This window comes from Falco punctatus, assembly GCF_963210335.1.
Source record: "Falco punctatus genome assembly, chromosome: 10".
Lineage (NCBI taxonomy): Eukaryota > Metazoa > Chordata > Aves > Falconiformes > Falconidae > Falco > Falco punctatus.
In genome coordinates this window covers 3237896-3258902 of record NC_137590.1, presented here as the reverse complement: position 1 = coordinate 3258902, position 21007 = coordinate 3237896, and the positions used below count along the sequence as shown (strand labels likewise).

The 21007-nt window shown below is 43.9% G+C and overlaps 1 protein-coding gene and 1 long non-coding RNA gene across 4 annotated transcripts in view; one reads left to right on the top strand and one right to left on the bottom strand.

Moving 5' to 3' along the window:
• Positions 1–21007, bottom strand: part of PTPRT (protein tyrosine phosphatase receptor type T) — a 467104-nt gene that overhangs the window by 397505 nt on the left and 48592 nt on the right. The window lies entirely within an intron of this gene.
• On the top strand, positions 7166–15986 carry LOC308070746. The gene is made up of 2 exons (XR_013930836.1): positions 7166–10552; positions 10584–15986. It is a non-coding gene; the product is annotated as an uncharacterized lncRNA (long non-coding RNA).

Here is a 21007-nt window from a genome sequence, read left to right as displayed (position 1 = left end):
CCACCCTCTGAAATTTGACAAAGGCATTAAAAGTACCAGCTCAATTCTTAGAACAGTTGCGTTCTTCCACGACCAGACTCACTTCGTTCGGCCTCCCTGTGGGCTTCAGTGCTTTCTGTTTGGCTGGTTTTTTAAACAAAGTATTAAACCCCACATGAACTTAGTTTGTAACCATACCAGTTTAAATACTTCTCATTGAACTGGCAGGAGAGCCCAAGCCACCTAGTACCCTAACAAAAATATCTGCCTGCTCTATTTCATGCCTGGAAACCTACAGTCCATAAGGCATAATCTGTATACTGTTTAATCTTGATGAGTGAAAAGCAGATGACAATTGCAGTAATCTGTGAAAAAAAAGTTACAGCATCAGAAGATGGTGATTCTGTTTGCCAGACACCACACCAGGCATTCCCAGGAGTGCCCGAGGGGCAGGGAGCATCCAGGCTGAGGCAGGGGAGCTCAGATCCTTCACCTATCCATGTAGGCACTGCCAGAGTTTCCAGGGAAAACATAAAAGCAGTCACCAGGCAGCCTCAACTATATTCTAATATCTATTTATAAATACACTCCAAGCCCAAAGGAAACAAATTCATTTTGTAGGGGCAAAGGACCCACACAGCACCCTCCTGTTCTACTTCTTTCTGCTTCAATGGAAGGCAGCAATCCTAAAGAATGATCTACTGGTAGAAGAAAATAAATAATAATTTGTAAAAATCTCAGGCCACTTCCCTTCTGTGACCTTGCCTACTCCTCCTTTCCCTCCCCCCCCATCCTATCACTACCCCTTGTGCACCGATCGCTGGAGCACGGGCAGCTGCAGTTGCATCATTCAGCTCAAACCGAGATCAGTGGTTACGGGAGTTCAAACGGTTCATTAGCTTCTTCTGCTTGGACCCTGGAGATAAGAATCCACTGTCTGGAGCAGAAATGTATTATTTTATGATTTTGTTTTGTTGCTTTCATACACGATGAAGGGAGCAAAGCAGTACTTCCCCACATACACACCCTTCCGTCAAAACCCTAAACAAAGGGGAATTCCCATCCTTCTCCTGCAGAGAGGAACGTAGGGGAGAACTGTGACCTTCAGGCTTAAAGCCGGAATTCACCTCTTGCATTCATGCACAAACAGGCTAATAGTTTGGATCCCAGTCAGAACCACAGATGTGTGTATCCTAAAACACAACTGCTAACATGTTTGGCAGCCCGTGCAGCGTTGGTGCGAATCAGGCTTCCCTGCCAATTGGTCTCCAGTGCAACCCAAATGTGCACAATAAAACACACTCCAATGTTGCTCAAGTCGTGTATTCCTGCTCCGTGGGAGAGGAGCAGGATTTAAGAGCAGCAGCTTTGTCAAAGCTTCGCTACCTCCCCCAGTAGCGTACGGCATCCAGTGACATGACATCCAGGTGCTTAAAGTTACACGAGCCCAAAGCCAGCTCATTTATTTCACTCCTGACAAAAGCAGTGACATTTGCCAAAGTTTAATTCATCCTAGGCTTAAAAGCCCTATTCCCTAGAGGTAAATATTGCTGTCTAATGAGGAACAGTCACGCACAATTACGCTGCAAGGCAGCAAATGGCTGAGGATCTTGAGAAAGCTGATTCGTTAGACTAATTGCTGGGGGTAAGGACTTGGGTAAGTGATGGCTCGAAATGCAATCTCAATGCTTCCTAAGGGAATGCTACAGAAGGATCCTTGGATCTTCTTTGAGATGAAAAATGTACAAAATAGGAACTGGGTGAGAAACTAAAATGAGTTATCTCATTTCTTTACCTATGAATATCTTCACCCAAGAAAGGAGGTTTATTTGAAATGTGCATTTGCTGAGTTGCAGCAGGAGCTCGCCTCCAACAGCTGATCTGACCAAGCACCATACCTCTCCTGCTCTCAGCTACCTCCGAGGATGCACTCAGCTGAGCCCCAGTGCCAGGCATCTGCAGATGGCAAGCAAGAAGCTGGCGGTTAAGGTGAGGCTTTGGTCTAGGGCTACAGGGCTGCAGGTTTACCTTCCGGAGCAGCATCATACCTGCCTCTCCTGCCCTACAAAGCCAGAGCAGCTTTCCACTCCTGCTGCTGCCGTATGGGCCCAGCTGCAGCTCCGAATGCACATTGTTATTTCTCATAAGGGTCATCTAGCACACAGGTAGGACAAAGCCAAAATACAGGCACACAGATTTGTATTCTATAGCAAAGACAGTCTGGAAAATAACAAATATCACTGAAGCAGGATACGCAGCATCTCTGCCCCCAAGAACAGCTCTCCTTCCCCAAGGTACTCTCCTCACCTGCATCTCACCCCGTTCCTGCTCCACCTTCAAAATGCCAATGAGGAACTTTCTGGCCCTTGAACTAAACCTACCTGGGTCTCACTTTAATGTTACAGAGCTTCTGGATGTTCTGCCTTACACCTATTAAGAAATACTCCAGTTCAAGAGCACCTTTTGGAAGGGTGAACAGGGAAGAGAGAGAAAGGGAACAAGAAACCCCCTTAGCAAACCCAGCAGCACAGACTTCTGTAATTGATCCCGGAGGGAGATGAAACCATAATTAATCCATCTGGGAGATGGGGATGTCTCAAACACGCTTTTTTGGGAAGGGGAGTGGGAAGAGCACCTGGTCACATTCATGTTACAAACAAGCAAAAGTTAATTGCTTCAGAGTGCCAGACAAAATGCCACCTGCAGCAGGACTGCACTGCTCTGAATTACAGCCAAGATCAAAGAGCATCTGTGCACAGCATTATTGTATACCCTCCCCTCCTCTCTTTGCTCCGCAAGACAGGTTTGTATTTCTGATCACTCAGTCAGCTAAATTACTACTTTTAATTGCGAGACATTCCCACTTCTCACCTTCCTCCTCACACATCACAGGGATGCAAAGCGCAACATATCCGTCACGGTTTTCGGCGAGGGAAGTGTGACAGCCTCAAAGCGGCAGCTCGTCGCAGGACTGGCTCTGGCAGAGCGGCTGCTGCCAGGTAGCTTCTCTGTCAGTGCCCAGGCCAGCATCTGCAATTCATACACTTGCCAATTCCCTCTTGCTACTGCTAATAAGGGGCAGGTTAGGTGTAGAACAGCATTAATTAGTTATAAATTGAAATTAATTTCCATAATAACGAAAGGATGTATAAGTATAAAGATTGCTGCTTTTGCAGTGGTATTTACAAAAGATAGATTAGTAATTTGTGTTAGATTTTTTACTAACAAACCCATGAGAAATTCAGAACACGGTGCAAGGAAACAGCTACTCAGAGGCACTAATTATGAGACCACACCAAACCTAACACTTTCAGGAGAATGGAAACACTTCCGAGAACCTATTGTCATAAAGCAACAGTTACGGAATACCATGCGTCATGTCTGTTCGGCACATGCTCAAAGTCACCTGCTTTGACCCCCTTTCATTGATTTAAAGTACATCTGCATTGTTGGAAGTTGAATTTGCATGGCAGCTGGCAGAGCATGCTGCCCGCAGGCACAGACGGCGCTGCAACAGGTTCCAGTACCCAGGACCCTGGGTGCCATCCCAGGCAGCCCAGCCCCGTCAAAACCTGGGCCAAAGCATCGGTAGCCACTGACCACGCTTCAGAGCCTCATCTCTAACTGTGTCTCTGTAGGTATCTATTTACCAGAAGCTGTAGCAGAAAAATAGCTCTCAAAATTATCAGCTGTAAAACACAGCTGAGCACCATGCAGAAAGACATCCTGTGCCTTGGAGGACAGACTGCTTTCTCCACATCTCTGGTGGGTTTAAGGTAAAAGAAACTCTTTGGCGGTTGGTCAGTGTGTGACTTCCGTAAGTCAAACACTTCCAGATGACTGGCTGGAAATGAGCAGTTGTTCCTACCACTTACCGAGCTCACTGACCACACTCCGTTTTACCAGGCTTTGCAACTGATCCGCTGCCACCAAAACACTCAGCACAGCAGTGGGTGGCAGCAGTGGCAGAGATGAACCCAGCATTTCGATCGGCAGCAATTAACACAGCAGGACTGTAACCAACGCGTAGCTGCCCCTGCTGCCTGCGTGAGTCCGACCGCACACTCCCGCAGCACTGTGCATCCCACACCTAAGCCTGCTCCAACCGCAGCCCTGCGCAGGAGTGTGTCTGCTCGCAGACAAGGCAGACAACAGTCATTGAGCTGGGAAGCTTCGGTTACGATTGCAGCAGCTGAAATCAAGACACTTCTGTGGGCAGATCTGACTTGGTGTTGAGGAAAGGCTCACGACACTGGCATAACACAAAGGGTTGGCAATTAAGCATAGAAAGAAGCAACTTGTTAGAGATACCTGGACTTGCACTCACATGTAAGGTTCTCTCTGAAAAACTATTTGTTCTACGCTGGGAATCCACTGGAGTTAAGTCGCAGGCTCTTTCTAAGACCTTTCACTAGATCCCTTCAGCACGGTAACAAAACACACACATTGTGAGCCAGAAACACTGTCACACCACAGGTGACAGCAGTCAGGACACTGAAGCAGGGTAGCACATCTGCAGTAACACTTTTAGAGATGAAGCTCTGGCTTTCACTTGGTTCAGCTGACAGTTTACGGACAACAAACTCCCTTCCTAGAATATCCACTTTATTGGATAGGGGAACAAGTCTGGTCTTTTACAGTGATAAAAGGAATGGATGCAAATAATGCCAAGGAGGGGGGAAGATGTTTTAGTTGGTGCTTATCTGACCAAGGAAGATGTACCTGTATATCACCTGCAAGGGACAAGCTAGGCCTGCAGACATAATGTGCCGTGCAAAGCAAGCGTAACTTCCCATCAATTCTGGAGAAGGCCTTTTAGTGCTGTAAGTGAAAGTCTGTATATACTTCATTCATTTAACAGCACTAGTGGGTTTTGTATTAAATTAAATGTTTATACAGAACTCTGAAGATATAAAGGACTGAAAGTGGCAAATACTTTCACTAGACATCAGAGAGCTAACTATAGCTTCTAGAGGATAAGTGGATCCATCAACTGAAATAATTGGTTGCATCTCATGCTATGACAAAGTAGAATGATATAAATATCATCCTCCCCCCAGCATATAGACAGGAAAGTACAGAATCACACTCACATTCGCTCTTGGAGGAAGCAGATGACGACAGAATTATTTTACCGAAACGATTACCTTGTTCTTTGGGAGCACTGCCTTTCTCTTGAGGATCAAGTGTTGGACATGGCTGGAAACAAGACACTAAAGATGACAGATAACTGCTATAAACCATTATGGCAAATACACTGTCTTCGATTTACACCTATTTTACCAAAGCTAGACTCTGCTGACTTTGCTGTTCTAGACTCTAGAAGCATACAGGTTAGGTACAGCTGAGACAGTGCCTGGAAAATATTAAGACAACAGGCAATGGGCATGGTTTACAGAGTCACAGCTTCAATGTTTCTTTAGTATCCATATAAAATATGAATGTTTTTCTGCAGTGGAAATATGCCCTGAATTACTAATACTTTAGATTTCAATATAACATTCAAACTTATTTTGGATATTATTTTTTTTTCTTCCATCATGTTATTCTGAGATTCTTGAAGATTCCCATTTTACCAGACTTCATCAAAATGGTTGGTATCATCTACAGCCAACTGTACTGAAGTAAGGGACCCATTACTTTTCCTGTATCTGTACTACAGCCTCTAAATGGCAAGCCAGGAGAGAGGAGAGGAAAAAAAAAAAATAGGCAGAAGATTAGTACTGCCATCACTAATTAAGCTAAAAATACACCACGATGGAAATAAAGCGGGGGGTGGGGGTGGGTGGGGAAAGCAGTAGGAAAAATATGGACATAGCAGCAGCAAGGCACTCCAGCTGTTCGGGCACATCTGGTCAATAAAGATGATGCTGCCACCAACTTATCTATCCCAGTGAAGGACAGGAGACCAGAAGCTGACTTTGCAGGAAGCAGCTGTATAATGCACGGCCAGGGATCCAAAGACACGTGTTGCTTCTGTCATTTGTGGACATTTTCTCAGGTTAAATCTGGCAGGTCAGAGCAGTGAACCTTCTGCAGTTCTGAACTTCACCTGCTGCAATTAACAATCCTAGCCCTCTGACTTGCCAGGGACAGCAAGAGTTAATACTCCTTTCTCAGATGCTTTGGATATGCTGTGAAATGCAAGAAAACAGTTGTCTTGCACCTTGTAATGAAAATAGGGATTGGAGAGCTTTTTTCCCCTTACTAATCCTAAACAGCTATTTTACTTACTAATCCTTCTTTAAATATGTCCACATATTTTGACTAAGGGGTTGGAACTCTAATTTATTTATATTGGATTTTGCGTCCTCATCCTAAGTCTCCCCTCACGAACTGAAACTGCATCACTGGGAATCTGCACAGCTCTGCTGATAACAGCTCAAAGGTTACCAAGATAACGCACCCAAATCTCGTAAGTAATATCACAGCTCTAAAATACTCAGGTTTATTTAGACAGTGTTTTTAAAGGAGATAAAGATTTAAATTTTGATTATTTAAAATGCATTTTTAATCATTTTATATAAATGCTAATAAGAAAACACAGGAAATATCTTGAGGAAGGGCAGAGAAGATAAAGCAGGCATTGTTCCGTGGGAACTTTCTCCTATCTCCCTGAAGCACGAGCTTTAGTATCACAGCCACTCTGATTACTGTTACCATGCTTAAACAGCCTTTGATTCACACTATAAATTGGCTCACTGTTTTCATCTAGGTGTGACAGTGATCCTCAGACACCTACTCTAACTTGGTAGCAGCATGCCAATTACCATACATTTACCTAAATCTGTTTTCAGATTTGACCACCAATGTTACAGAATTCATGGCTTATACAGCACGTCTGCAAGACAGAAAATTAAGCCAAGGATTGAGGCAATAACCACCAGGACCAAGCTGCAAGAACACCACAGCATAAAGGGTTTTAGGCGATTTTACTGACCCACAGACACACTACCGGAGCAGCCCTACAGACTGTGTGTGCCAGTGCAAAGTGATACGGGTCCTGCAGCCCTCAGGGGGTTCAGGCAGCCAAAGAGCCAAGCAAAGCAGCAAACACACACAATGGAGATACAGGAGTCCCTTTTCGGCCCCATGCCAACAAGAGGGTAAAAGAAATCAGAGATCAGCTAGTGGCAAGAGAAAGCCTGATAAGTGAAAAAAAAACCCCAAACCCGGTTATGTTGTCACATTCACAGGGTTAGGCAGCACAGCAAGAAAGGATGAAGACACCGTGATGTTCTGCTAAAGGGACTGTGGCAAGGAGCAACTTCAGGAATGTGTTGTTACCAGGTACAACGGCTCCAGCTGACCCACACATAGGATACAATAAAGACGATGGAGGCAGACCCTGCACACTGGTGTCCAGTGGAAGGACAAGATGAAATAGTGTTAATTCCACTTAAACGTAAGAATTACTTTCTTTTTATCGTAAGGTTGATTGAACACTAAAACAAGTTGCCCAGAAAAGCTATGGAGCTTCCATCTTTGGAGATCCTTAAAACTAGACAAGGCACAGAGCAAGCAGTTCTCATCGACCCTACTTCGAGGAGGGTGGGTAGGCTGAAGGAACTCAAGAAACACCTTTTAACCTCAACAATTCTGTTATTCAACACCACCTGGAAAGTAAGGGAGAGGACCGCAGACCCCTCAGGAAGCAGCTCTTTCCCCAGCTCAATCTCTCAAAATCAGAAGGATGGATTCAGGATGCCTTTAAGACTTAGGAGGCTCCAAATATGAAGTCTACTTCTCTTTCACTCTAACGCCAAGCTCCTCTCCATCTCTCAGAACCCTATCCTTTTGATACCAAATTCTTTCTTGTCAGATATGGGGGCATTATAGCCACAGAAATTCATTTTTTTTCTTTATCTGCATTTTCAATATCACCTTTGCAAATCCACAGTGAATGTCACATGTTAATGAAATAACCCTCCAGAGAATGAAAGCCACATTGCAAACATGAACTTCTTTATCAAGCATAATTTTTGTTTCAGGAAAATTTCTCTCAGGGGAAAAAACATGGTTTAATGGCTCCAAATTTAGCTCACTAGTGTCTCCTCAACTTTAAAAGCTTCTAGCCAGTCTACATAAGCATATGGACTTGATAATGCCCATGGTGGCCATTCAAAGGGAGGTTCTTAGAACTGCACGTAGAATACAGAGCAGGCATGCCCTGTATCCAAAACTTGAATTTTCACAATGGCAGCTGGCAAGATGCTGGCGATGGAGCGCAGTGGGGAGTTTGGTATGTGACAAAACTCTCAAGGAAGCCCAAGGTTGTACCGGGCTCTTCTCCTCCTGCAGGGAATTGGGAGCTCAGAAGTTGCTGCACGTAGAAGCGACTGGCCGAGTCCTCTTCCAAATAATGCATAAGGAAAGTTACAAACTGAAAATTGCAACCAGAAGCTTCCTACAGCGCATTGCAGACATATTTCAGCTTCACACCACTTGAGCTATGTGCACAGCGGAGTTCAGGCTACGGGGTTTGTTCAGCCTACGACTTCTTTCCTGAGACTGATGATCTCTGCTAGCTGTTAGGGCACGGCTACTGGCTTGCGTTAGGTTTCCATACAGAAGGAAAAAAAAAAATAATAATGCCTTTCTCACTGCTTGATCTGACTTCTGTTTTACCTGAAGGAAAAGCAACAACAAAAAGTCATCTGAAACTCCCCGGACAGAGCTTTAATAGACTTTCACCTGCTGTGCAGCAGGCACAGAAGGCAACCCAAGGCACATACTTCCAAGAGGTTAAAAAAAGCATAGCGTGCCCGAGACTGAAAACAGCCATCCATCTGTAGCAACAGGAACAAGAGAAAATTAAGGTGGAACACATACTTGAAAAAGTAGAGAACCCATATGTAGAGGTAAAATCACAAGTCAGCTCTGCACTGAATGCAAACCAGAATAGCACTGCACTAAACAGGTGCATTTATTTTTAAAGCAGCATAGAGGAGCAGTCAATAAATCATTTCCACATGGGCCACAAGAGAGCTGTCAGATGGCCGTGACTTTCAGAGGTTACCAATCCAGCCTGGGATCAAAACTGCAACTTTGAATTTAAGAGACAAAAGCCTGTACTTCCCATCCGGAGCGATGCCGCCCATAAAGTGGCTGCAGAGGCAAGAGCACAGCAGCATGCTTTTAATTTACATTCTTTATGATCCATATCAGTCACTTCGGAGAGACGGGGCTAATTAGCAATTTTTTTCTAACCTTCCTAATAAAGGCCTTATCCCAAACTTTATTATACCCAGCAAGGTGCAGCATCACAAGGTGCAGGCAGAGCAGAGAGCATCCCAGTCGTTGCTACTTCTATCATTTTATCCATCTCTCCACTGATCTCATCAAGTACAAATCTCACAAATTCCTGTTAACTCAGGGACTCGGAGAAAACTGTCTGGGCCAGCTTTCTCATCTACCTTGCATCAACTGCGTGAAGTACAATGTTGCTACCAGTTCAATGAATATTCTATCAGGTGCTAAAATGCGCAGACAGCAATCTCCTGACCTACACCGACATTCTCTGGTTACTTTCTGCCCGAATCAGACCCAAAATATTGGGGAAATTTTTTTTAATCTACTACTACATAATGCTACTTGAAACACTGAAAGAAAACTAGTTTCTATTTTTTACTCAGTAAATACCATTTTTTTTCTTACGTAACTAGAGAAACTTGGAGTGGGAGATTTTTAACAAGCAAAGTTCAGTTCCAGTTGCGATGAGGCTGGCACGAGTACTGCTACAGGCTTACACGGGGGAATAAAAACTAAGACCATGTCAAGTACTTCTTAAATTCCACCCTAAACTGACAGGCTTAAGGAAAACAAGATGAAATCTGGCTTTGCGCATTACTATCTTTTCTATTTCTATGATAGAAGCTAATGTCTGCCGAGAGATTAGCGCATTAAGCATTCTTGGGAGTCAAGTACTATTGCTCACACTTCATAAATGAAGAAAGAAGCGATTTGCCCAAAAGCCATAAGACAGGCAAGGACTCAACTGAACACACAGCCCACAGCCTCTCCATCTGGTGCTTTTCTGCCTGCTAAACAACAATACTCTTTTAGGCTACTACCAGTGAAAGAATAATGCAATCTGGATTTATTTTTTATTTTTTTTTGTTGTTGTCTTGCTACTTTTTCAAAGAGGAAATAGATCTATATTGGAAAACACTCACATTGATTGTTTGCTCCAAGTCCCATATTAAATGAAGAATTTCTCATTTGGATAAACCAAAATGAAATTCTCTTTTTAATTCAACATTTCTCTGTAACAAACAGAAGGATCAAAGATACAGGAGATTTTTGCCAGGCTGTAATAGCAGTTGAAGTAAATTCAAGATTTCTGGCTCAGGAAAAATTCAAACATGAAAACATTTCTTTGCATCCCAAATCAGAGTAAGGAGTTGATTTTAATTTTTTTAACCTCTAAAATAGGACTTTGCCAAACTCTGTTTTGATATTCCCCTATGTCTTCAATGACATATTTTGGTAATTCTGAAACTGCTTTCCGTTCTCAAAGCTGCAAGCCAGCCCAATACCAGGCGATGCTTTCCTACTACAAGACGGAGCTCAGGTCTCCTTTCCTACTACAAGACGGAGCTCAGGTCTCCTTACGGGCTGGCAGAGCCACCTCTCCGCCAGCACCCCGGGGATCCTGCAGAAGTCCAGAACAGTCTTGCAGGAGATGAAGCTCAAGCCTTTTATCTGCACACCAAGCTCCTGGCAGCTTCGCAAGTCCTAGACAGTCAGGAGTTCATAGCAAAATAAAGCTACAGACAATTCTTCCTCTTCTAAAGGAAAACAAGGGAAAAAAAGTTCACACACTTTGGTCCAAGTCCCAGTATTTTTGTACTGACTGTGAAAAAAGTATTCTTGTTTTTCTTTTCTTTAAAGGGGAAAGGGAAAGGGTTGCTTGCTTCAGTTCAAGGCTCCAGGCTTGAAACTTTGACAGGGAAACTGGCTTTTAAGATATTGCACTTTCTACCGTAAAAAAATTGTGATGAATAATTCCCAAACAGGTTTTATGCAAAACTGTAAATTAACTCATGTTTGAACTGTTCATTGCAGCTTCTTCTCCCCTTAGTGTTCCCTCAGGGCTGGGAACTGGTTAATGGGCCACAAGCACTCCCTGCAATTAATTCCAATTGTCATTAATCTTCCAATTGCCTTTTTTGCCTTTTCTATCTGTTCTGAAGCAGCCAGCAACAACATGGGAGGAAGCTACAAACACCAACAAACAATGCCAGAACAGAGAAAACAGGGTTTGAAAATTCAGCAAGCTTAGATATTCATGTAACATCTAGGGGAGCTGCTTTTCTTCACTTTTTCTATTGTATCAGGAGAAAAGCTCAAATTCATTTAGATATAGAGAGGAAGCTTCCAGAATGAACATGAAACACTGCAGTCACTGAGGGTTTGGTATTTAGCACAATGCTATGTACAGCATGGGATTGAGAAAAGGCTGCCTAGCATCTCCAGCCATTAACTACCATCCACTTCTCTCTCTCAAACAGAGATCCAAAGGCAATATTTTAATTTTTCTATTTCTTGTGGCAACCACCTTCTTCGTCCCTTTTCACCCCCAACAGTACACTCTTAATCTGAGCATCCATTACCCTTGAAGGAAGATGTACTGACGAACTCTGCGCTCCAGCAGGCAGTACTGGCAGCTCCTGTGCCCTAACACCTAACTAAAGGAAGCTGGTTAGCACCACATTCAAAGTCAAGGAAAGAAAATTAAAACACAGAGATCACCTTTTCTTCTCTCCGATTGTTACAGCAGGGGATGTGATCAGACACAGTAACGTTTGTAACAAGCAGAGATGGTCACGGGGCTGGGGATGAATGCTTTGGGCTTTACTAAGAGGGAGCAACATGGGCACAGAAGATGCCTCTTTTGATCCCCATTTTGCAAAATCCCATGCTTCAGTCACACTGATCAGCTTGGCAATAAGCAAAGCAACTACAACCATCTACTGGAAAACAAATGGCAAGGTGGGCAATCTTTATACGGGCACCAAAACCCCTTTGGTTTAAAAGATGAGTTGTAAACATGCACCCAGTTACCAGGACAAGGAAGAATTTAAGCAAAAAAGACCAGTGGAAGTCAGCACTGCTCAAAATCTCATTTGCTTTTATGTCTCAGTTCATACATGTTTTACTTTATACGCCAGAAGTTGTTGACAACAGCCGTTGTCCAAAGCTGGAGGATACTTTGGCAATATAACTGCTTGAGATGCTTCCCACAAAGCAGCAGTGGGAATCAATCCTCAGGTCTTTACACTGCTTCTCAACCGCAGCAAAAACACCACAAATGATCCACGACTAATTCTTGTGAGTAAATGAAGAGAGAATTAAATCTATCCTGTTCTTACTTACCACTTACAGGTCAACCCATCGCTCAGGTGCCTTTTTGTAGAAGCCAGCCCGGCCGGCCACAGGAGCGAGGGGCAGAGGATGCTGTCGCCCAGCTCCGGAAGGCAGATGCCCAACGAGCAGCCACACGCGGTGCCGAGGGCGCAGCCAAGCAGCCAGAAGCACCCTGGGCTGCGGTCCCATTTCTTCCCAACCTACCACTCCGAGCTCCTCACATACCCCTCATTTCTTCCTTAATTACTACAAGTAATTTTATTAATATGCTTTGCAGCACCATTAACTATTACCTGAGGCTTAAAATTAAAAATGATGAGGCAATATAATCTTAATGGTATTAATTAATACTACCATGACTTTAAAATTTCCCAAATCCAGCCAACAAAGCAGGTAAAGTGTGTTTTAGGACTTTTTTCTAGAGTTTGTTTTGTTTTGAAGCAATACTCCTGACAAACAGGAGCAGAAAGGTAGAGTTCTATAAAAGCAGAGAGCTAAATGAAAACCAAAATAACTCCCCCTAAGCACCATCATTATGAAACGTGGCAGTTTGTCCGAGCCATTCTCGTGATTTTCTCTATGAAGGCAACAACACAAAGACACATGAGCCACTGCAAAGACAGCAGCAAGGTGCCATTTGTTTGGGATTTTTTTTTGCCTCCCTCCTTTCTTGTGCTGTAAGCACAAAAGCAACAAGCAAGTTATCGTTTGACATCACACTGGTGGCCAAAGGCCAATGGCCACTAGTGAGACAGGGGTGTAAAGGCTTCACGAGCTGCCAACCTGGCCACTGTTGCCCTCAGAAACACAGGGTGGGACAGCAAAACAGAGAGAGGGAGTCTTGTTCCTTCAGTGACACATCTAAAATTTAATCTGCACAGCACATCATGTCAGAACAGAAAGGCTAAAATTGTGTGTCCTCAGCAGAGGATTTATCAGTGTTCCAATTTACGGCTTCCATGACTAAACTGTCAAAAAAATCTGGCACCAAGAGTTCACACGGGAGATTCCTGCTTCTGGATTTCTCCCTCTTTCTCTCTCTCAGATTGAGCAAGGAGGTTTACAAAAAAATAAGTTTACTTTAATCCCAACTCTTGGAATTCAATAGCTCATCAATCAGACTGATAAGTACATAAACTGTAAGTATTGCTGGTGTGATTTCCAGGGGCACTGAGCTAACAGCTCCAGTCACAGCTCCGAGATCCACAGCTGCTCAGCACCACTGCAAAAATCATTCTTGTAACAGTAACTAAGTACAGCAGTCAAATGGTTCAATAGATGTTATTAATTATATTGTCAACTGAAGACAGATATATTTACTCTGCAGTGATACTGTAATTATCAAGACAGTGCCCTGCCTTTGCCTGGTAAGTGCTGTGTGCAGTAATTAATTTCGCTTTGCGTACAGATGTTTGATAGTATTATGTAAATCACAAGGTATTTACTACCTATATTAAAAAAAAAGAAGATATTCAGTCACACATCTTAAAACAACATTAAAGACTCAAATGATCGCAGAAATACAATGTCCTTGTTAGATGTCTTTGGATCAGGCTTTAGGAAAAAAGTCTGCTAGAGCTGACAAACGCTTTGAAACTGCAGCCCTGGGTTTCCAGTGCCTTTATCCCCAATAACCTCTCAACACCCACACACTCAGGCACAGGTAAGCACCGGTTATCCTGGGAAACTTGTGTCTGAGCTCCCCACAGACCCGCTGCACCCTGGCACAGGTGGTACCACCGAAACCACCACAGCTTTCTGCTGCGGCCACGCAGAAGCTGGGGAGCAGTCCCACTGCCAGGCACAGCTCCGTGCCGCTCTCCCTGAAGCACACGGGTTCAGTCTCGCATCCTCCCACCCCAGGGCCAGCTCAGGGTTTGCCTTAGCAAGGGCCATTTTCCCACTTCCTTGCAAGATATTAGCTTCTTTGGCTTTACCATTCCTAGATACGGACCAAAAGCTACAGGTTTATGTGAAATACCCATCGATGGGAGTCAAAGCAGCTCTATACCCGGAGGGGAACGGTAATATACCATTACCTGGTATTGCAAACCTACTCAGTTTAAGCATGACGCTTCTTCTGCTGGAGACCCAGTGTCATCCCTTACTCTCCCCCCCTCCGCTAACCCCTAACCTTGAACAATGCAAAGGTCAAAGTTCTCCTGCATCATACAGATGTGTAACTAACTCCTACAGTCACCCGCTTCATCTATAGAGATCAGCAATAAAAATATTTCAAAAGTGATTTTCTCAGCGCCCACATTTGCAATGTAAATGGCAGGTTAAGGTAAAAAAAAAAAAAAAAAAAAAAAAAAAAAAAAAAAAAAAACCACCAAACCACACACCACAACACACAATGAACAAATGAACTGAAATTCTGAAATAATGCACAGTAGCATCACACCCAAGGGCAAGCCCTGACCCTGGCCCTAAAACCCACCCTTCAGTCTGTCCTTACAACACATAAGCATCGCTTCTGCACGATTTCCAGCAAGAAGAAAACCTGTATCATGACCACACGGTTGCAATGACTATCCACTGATGCAGCTCGCTTAGCGGTGGTGACATTCTCTCCAAAAAGTTAAATAAAGCCTAAATATATTATTGTCTTTTGCATCCCCTTTTTTAAGTGTTCCCCATTTGAATTTTCAGGCCAAAATGCTCTAATAGTCACATGAGGGCTTTGTCTTCATCTGTGACTGGCTTCTGCAAGGGCAATCTTGTATTTCTTACTCTTGGAGTAGAACTTGATCTTACAGAAAACCTGTTCTAAGTTTGCTTCAATAAAGGCTGCAGGAGGCTTCCATTGGGGATTTATTCAACTAGAAGAGGAAGTTATTTTTCAGGAAGGAAAAAAAAAAAAAAAAAAAAAAAAAAAAGGAAACCATGAAACTTCCCCCACGTTTCCCAACATACAGCTTAACTGGAAATACAGAATATATTAGGACAAAAAAGCCCAGGGATGTTTAAGGCAAAAAGTCTTTAGCAGCTTTGCATGCTTGAGTATGAAGCACAGACAAATTAACTGATAATCTTTTCCACCAAATTTATACAGAAGTTATTTTACAGAATATTGTCTAGAGTGGTCTTTAAAAGAAAAAAAAAAGTTAGCATTTTACCTAACCAAAATTATTTCCTGCTTAAATGATCACAACTATCCATCTCAGCTCTAGGTATTCTTTTTATGGTGATCTACAGAGCATCTCTGCTATAGGTACTGTACAGTACTTGCAAGATCTAAAGAACTTAAAGGTATGCTGTAAATGCTTGATAAAAAATTTTTACTGTGTTTGCCATTTGACAAAATTGGGTAAGAAGCATAATAAATAGATGTATTGGACATTAATATTACAAAAAAATTTCTATATCTTTCTCTCCATCCTCCTTGTTCTGCATGGGGCATGAGATTCTGGCTTCAGAAGAAAAAAAAGAATAGATCAAGTTATCTTCTGTTTACTACTCTCCTAGAAATGCCAACTGTTAAAAACAAGAAAAAACAGCCAACAAAAACACACCCATGTGGCCATCCCAGCACACGAGGGCTATAACCTTCCTTATCCTTTCTATCCTAAAGACCATAAAAACATTTTTAAAACAAGATATTCCCCACAATTCCCCACTTCAGAGAGTCATCATAATTTTTTTTTTTTTTTTTTTTTTTTTTGCAAGACACTGGCACCCAACTCCGCAGGCTCCCCAGGGAAAGCCTTCCCCAGCAGTGTGGGGCTGGCCAAGGAGCTACTTCCAGGAAAGCGACCACTTGCCCACCTACCCTTGTGTCACTGAACATTTTTATAAAGTGCTTCCACCCGAGACTTACAGAATCCCTCGTGGAAGAGCTTGCAGAGTGGGCTCCATCCTGACACAGCAGCTGTGAGGGGCAGCCTCCGCCTCAGCACCTCCTGGCATGCCCCCCACACAGGCCACCCCCAAGAGAACCACCACAATCATGCCAGAAAAAGGAAGAAGGGGGAGAAAAAGAAAAAGAAAAAAAAAAGGAGACCATAGTCACTTGATTACTTTTTAAGGAGAAATTAGTAGTATTACAGACTAATCCTCTTGTGACAGCATTGCTGGGAGCTGAACCGGAGAGATGGAACTCTTAAAATCCAAGCCCAGGACTCAACTGGAAACACCGTAGTTCACCCACCCGCCTTGTGAGAGGTGACCAGGGTTTGTTCCCCCTTCCGAGCTCTCCCCAGAACAGCTTTGCTTCCCAACAAGACACATTCAGACAACACAAGTCCCTTTGATGTGTCAGGATCTGTGGAATGTTAATAACCTGATTACAGCGGAGAAATCTCTTTATAAAAATTCCCCTAAAACAGAAAGATTTTCTCCTTCAAAAGTATTTACTTCCATTCCATCCCCTATCTCAGCTAGGAGATGCCTCGCTGTATCTGGGAAAATCCCAGTTCCTGGAATGCTCTCTGCTGAGTAACCCTGAGGAGCAGCCTTCCTCACCCCCTTCTCCTCCTCCAACTTGCTGACTCACCAGAAGTGGATCCTGGCCATGGCCCAATGCTCAGTTTGGAAAACATCACTTTCCACAGCAACCTGAGGGCAAAGTCAGGCTGCTCTGCCCCAGGCAGCCCCCAGGGGACACGGGGGTCGCCACGTGCTTGTCAATACAGCGATCCATAACGCTTCCCCTTTATTCCTTTTGCTCCTGCACCTTTTTCTATTACCCATTTCCAGTTTGCTGGCTGATGCTAAATTGAATAGCTGATGCTAGCTTTGCTTTTGTCACAAGGTTGCTATAGACCTTGACTTTTCTTACTAAAGAAAATGACTTTATGTCATCTTTTAGCGGTTGTTTATTATGAGGACTTCATACTGCCTCCCCATATGGTTGTCTTTGATTCTGAAAGAAGAATCAAAACAAGCACTTGTAGTGTTCTGCGAATGAGGGCAGTGGTGAGGGAGCACAAAAGTACTACGTCACTAAGTTACTTTGGCTACAAACTCAGCAGAGCCCAATCTCAACATTAAGATGGAAACAGACCATAATAAAATTCAAGCTTAAAAGCATACAAGATTAACTGTTCATGAGCTCAAGCCTCAGCTATGAATTCCTCTTTTTCACAGCTCTTTCACAGTTCCCGAATTTCCCAGGTGTAAAACCAGGGACTGCAAGAGTCAGCTAGAAAGAAACCACCCCCAGCTGCCCCACTCGCCGGTTCTTCTGGAGCTCCACCGAGGAGCAAACAGAGGGTACAGCTACACAACGGTGTACTCTTCTGCTCACAGCCAAGATCCCAGAGAAAACCTTTTGGGCTTCTGGTCTCCCTGCAAGCTCTCCTGGCTTTCAAAGCTTCCCTCCTTGTCTCAGCATATTCAGAATATATTTTCTTTTCTTATTTTAGTTCCCCCCAGAAATAAACTGAAAGAGCACCACAGTGTTCCCGCAGCGGGAGGTAGGGCAGCACCCCAACGCCCAGACCGCAGAAGCAGCCCCTTCACCCAAGGGCATGGCACACACTGTCCAGCCCTTCACAGGCAAAGGGGCACCAATTAAAGCACAAATTTTGATGCTGTCATTGGTTTAACGCTGTTTAATGCTGAGCTTGCATTCAGTGACCACAGTTATACAGAGAAACCATAAAAAATTGAAAGGACTGGCAGGAGCTCTCTTTATTAGTACACAAGGTAAACCCACGTTTCTGAGGTAGAAAATCTCCTTTGAGTAATTCAGCTGCCTTGTGGTGATGAGCACGTAGATATGCAGCTACACATCCCGCATGCAAAAAGAAGTATAAATAGAACTTGCTATAGAGAACGGTTTTGGAAGTAGTTTAAGGGTTTTGAGTCTATGCGTATATAAATAAAAGATTAACTCAAACTTTAAACAAGAGATTAAAAGTACATTCTGCACCATTACCATAACATTTACAAATCTATAATCGGGAAAAAAACAGATTATAATTGCTTTATTATGTTTATATTTTGTATGAAAGAGGATTTTTTGATACTACTAACACAAAAAGCAAGGTTGGGAGGTTTTAAGGCAAGAGGAAAGGAAACAACTCCCTGCCAAATGGCCATAAGCAAACACAGGGTGAATTTAAACCTTGTAACACCCATGTTGCATCTGATCAGAATGGGTACATACACCTACAACAGCACGTGGAAACTGCGCAGGCAGCCCCTGGGGCAGAGCACGAAGCACCGAATGAGCTCCGGCTGTGTGCACGAGCCTGGAAGGAGCCCCCCAGGCTTCCTCCCAGCCCCGGAGGGTTTCCTGTGGCACCCCACCGCCACGCCACCCCTGCCAGCGCCGCACCACCCCTGCCAGCGCCGTGCCGCACAATCCCGGTATTCACCGCCCGGAGCTGGAAACACAGCGCGACTGTCCGGGCAGCGCGGCCGGGGAACACTGGGGCTCTCAGGCCGCCCTGCATCCCACCTCGCACCGATCCAGGCTCAGCTCCAAGCCAGACAACTGCAGGCTAAAGGTTACCGGGCCGCAGTTACGCACTGCAGCATCAGCATGCCGCAGTTCTTTGAGGACACCTTTTCTTTTAATTGCTTGGGCTCAAGACATTGGATTTTGCAGCAATTATGCTTTCTTTGATATTAAAAAAAAAAAAAAAAAAACCAAACCACACACCAAACACCAACATTCAACATTTACTGCTTTGTTGCCCTGGAACTTATTATGCCTTTAAATAGGAGTTTCTGCTGTAAGTGAGCAGACTGAGATACACATGCACACAAGTTGTGCAGGTTATAGATATCAGTCACACAGGTCATTTCCCCACCCAGCTCAGCTACCCACACCGAGTGCTGTGGCCTATTCCAGCACACAGGGAATGTCTCCAGTACAAGAACAGGGACCCAGACACCCAGAGCTGCTGCAAATGCAGATCCTGAGCCTCCCCTTGACTGCTGCATATGGCAGCATAAACAGAGACTCCATATCTCAAAGTATAAGAAAAAGCTGAAACTCAGAGATTAAGCTGCTGCTGCAGAGGTCAAGTGCATCAGAAGCCAGGAGATCGGACTGATTTTCTTTTAGTTTTGGTTGGGGTATTTTTCCCCCTTCAAAGTAATCTGGTGGTGGTATATTTATATTGTGGTAGTTGAGAAAAGGCTGCAGAATGTTGCTCCCTGTACTAGGCAGCATGCAAACACAGCTGTACCTGCCCTAAAGATCTTACAACATCAAAGAGCCTGCTTTACTGAAGAGAAAGCAATTGTACGCTTGAAAATTCTGTTTTAGAAACCTTAGGGCTCAGGATGCCAAATGTAATGACATCAGTAGACAATTTCACAAAAAAACACAGTGAAAAAGATTTAAAGGGGGGAAACCCCTCAAAACCCCATAACCAAATATTTTTATTTCTACACTAACTGACAGTTTCAAATGTGAATCCGAGATGACATCTTCAGCCCACCCTGAACAGCCTCCACTGGGTCTTCTCTGCAATGGCTTTTTCTACCCGTCTCACAACATATGTACTAGATAATATCTGAGATTGAAAAAAGTACCGAATTTTCCATGTTAGTGGCTATGCAGCACATCATCCAGAGTTATGGGACAGTACTTTTTAAAGATGACATTTCAAGGAGACAAAAAAGTGCTACTCAGTCTCTTCTCAGGAATTCCAGTAAGAGATTTATTCTTCCGGGCAGCCCATGACAAACAAACTTAATCATTTTTATTCCATTGAAAGAAGATGTTGCATTTATATTCGGGAGATCTATATTCATTTTTGCTAATTGTGCAATAGCACAATGTTTTCTTGAACCGTTTAGAAAGCTGTATGATAAAGGGCTGAGAAAAAGCAGGAATTTTCTGGTAACATTGGCAGCAACAAAAAGATAGCAGAGGGTCATTTACTACTGGTATTGTGGTTGCATCCAAAGTAGATCAAGGGTGCTGAATACAAATTTAGAAAAAGGCAATACCTAACTGGTTTACAGACACTCAGGAGAGGCTGTAAGGGCAATGCGATGGTGCTACAATCTTCTCGATACTACTGCAAACAAGTCAGGCTTGAGGTCAACCTCAGCTGCTTACTGTCATCAGAAATGTACCCCGCTGCTTGTCATAGTTGCTAGAGGTGGCAATGTAAGCTGGCTGTGTGAGCTGGAAAATCCTAACTAAGGAGAGATCCAGTGTTTTTTAAAGGCATAATATGCTCATATTTTCGTTCCTTAAACAAATAAGCCAGCCAGAAATTTGCCATCATTAGAGCCTAATTTCCAGCTTTTTCAATTGTCCTGGACACCAGTTGTGCACACCGAGGACTGTGCCACAGGGGTAAAGGCTAAATTGCGCATGAGGACTTGGCTCCACCCTACTGGGCTCAACGATATGAAAAAAACCTGCAGCTTTATCAGCAGAATCTATATCGCAGTTATACTGTACGGATAGGGATTGCCTTGGTCTCTGCAGGAGCGTCCGCAGGTATGTGGTGCTCATCAGTAAAACATTCGTTAGCCCTTGTTCTCATGGGGGACTTCAGCTTAGCGGACGTCCACTGGAAACACAACAAGCAGAGAGGGACCAGTCTGGGAGGTCCCTGGTGTGTGTGTAAGGGAACGTCTGACACAGCTGGGGAGGGAGCCAGCGAGGGAAGGCGCCCATGGGACCTCGTCTGGAGCAGGGAAGGACTGGTGAGTGCTGTGACGGCTGGAGGCCATCTTGGGCACA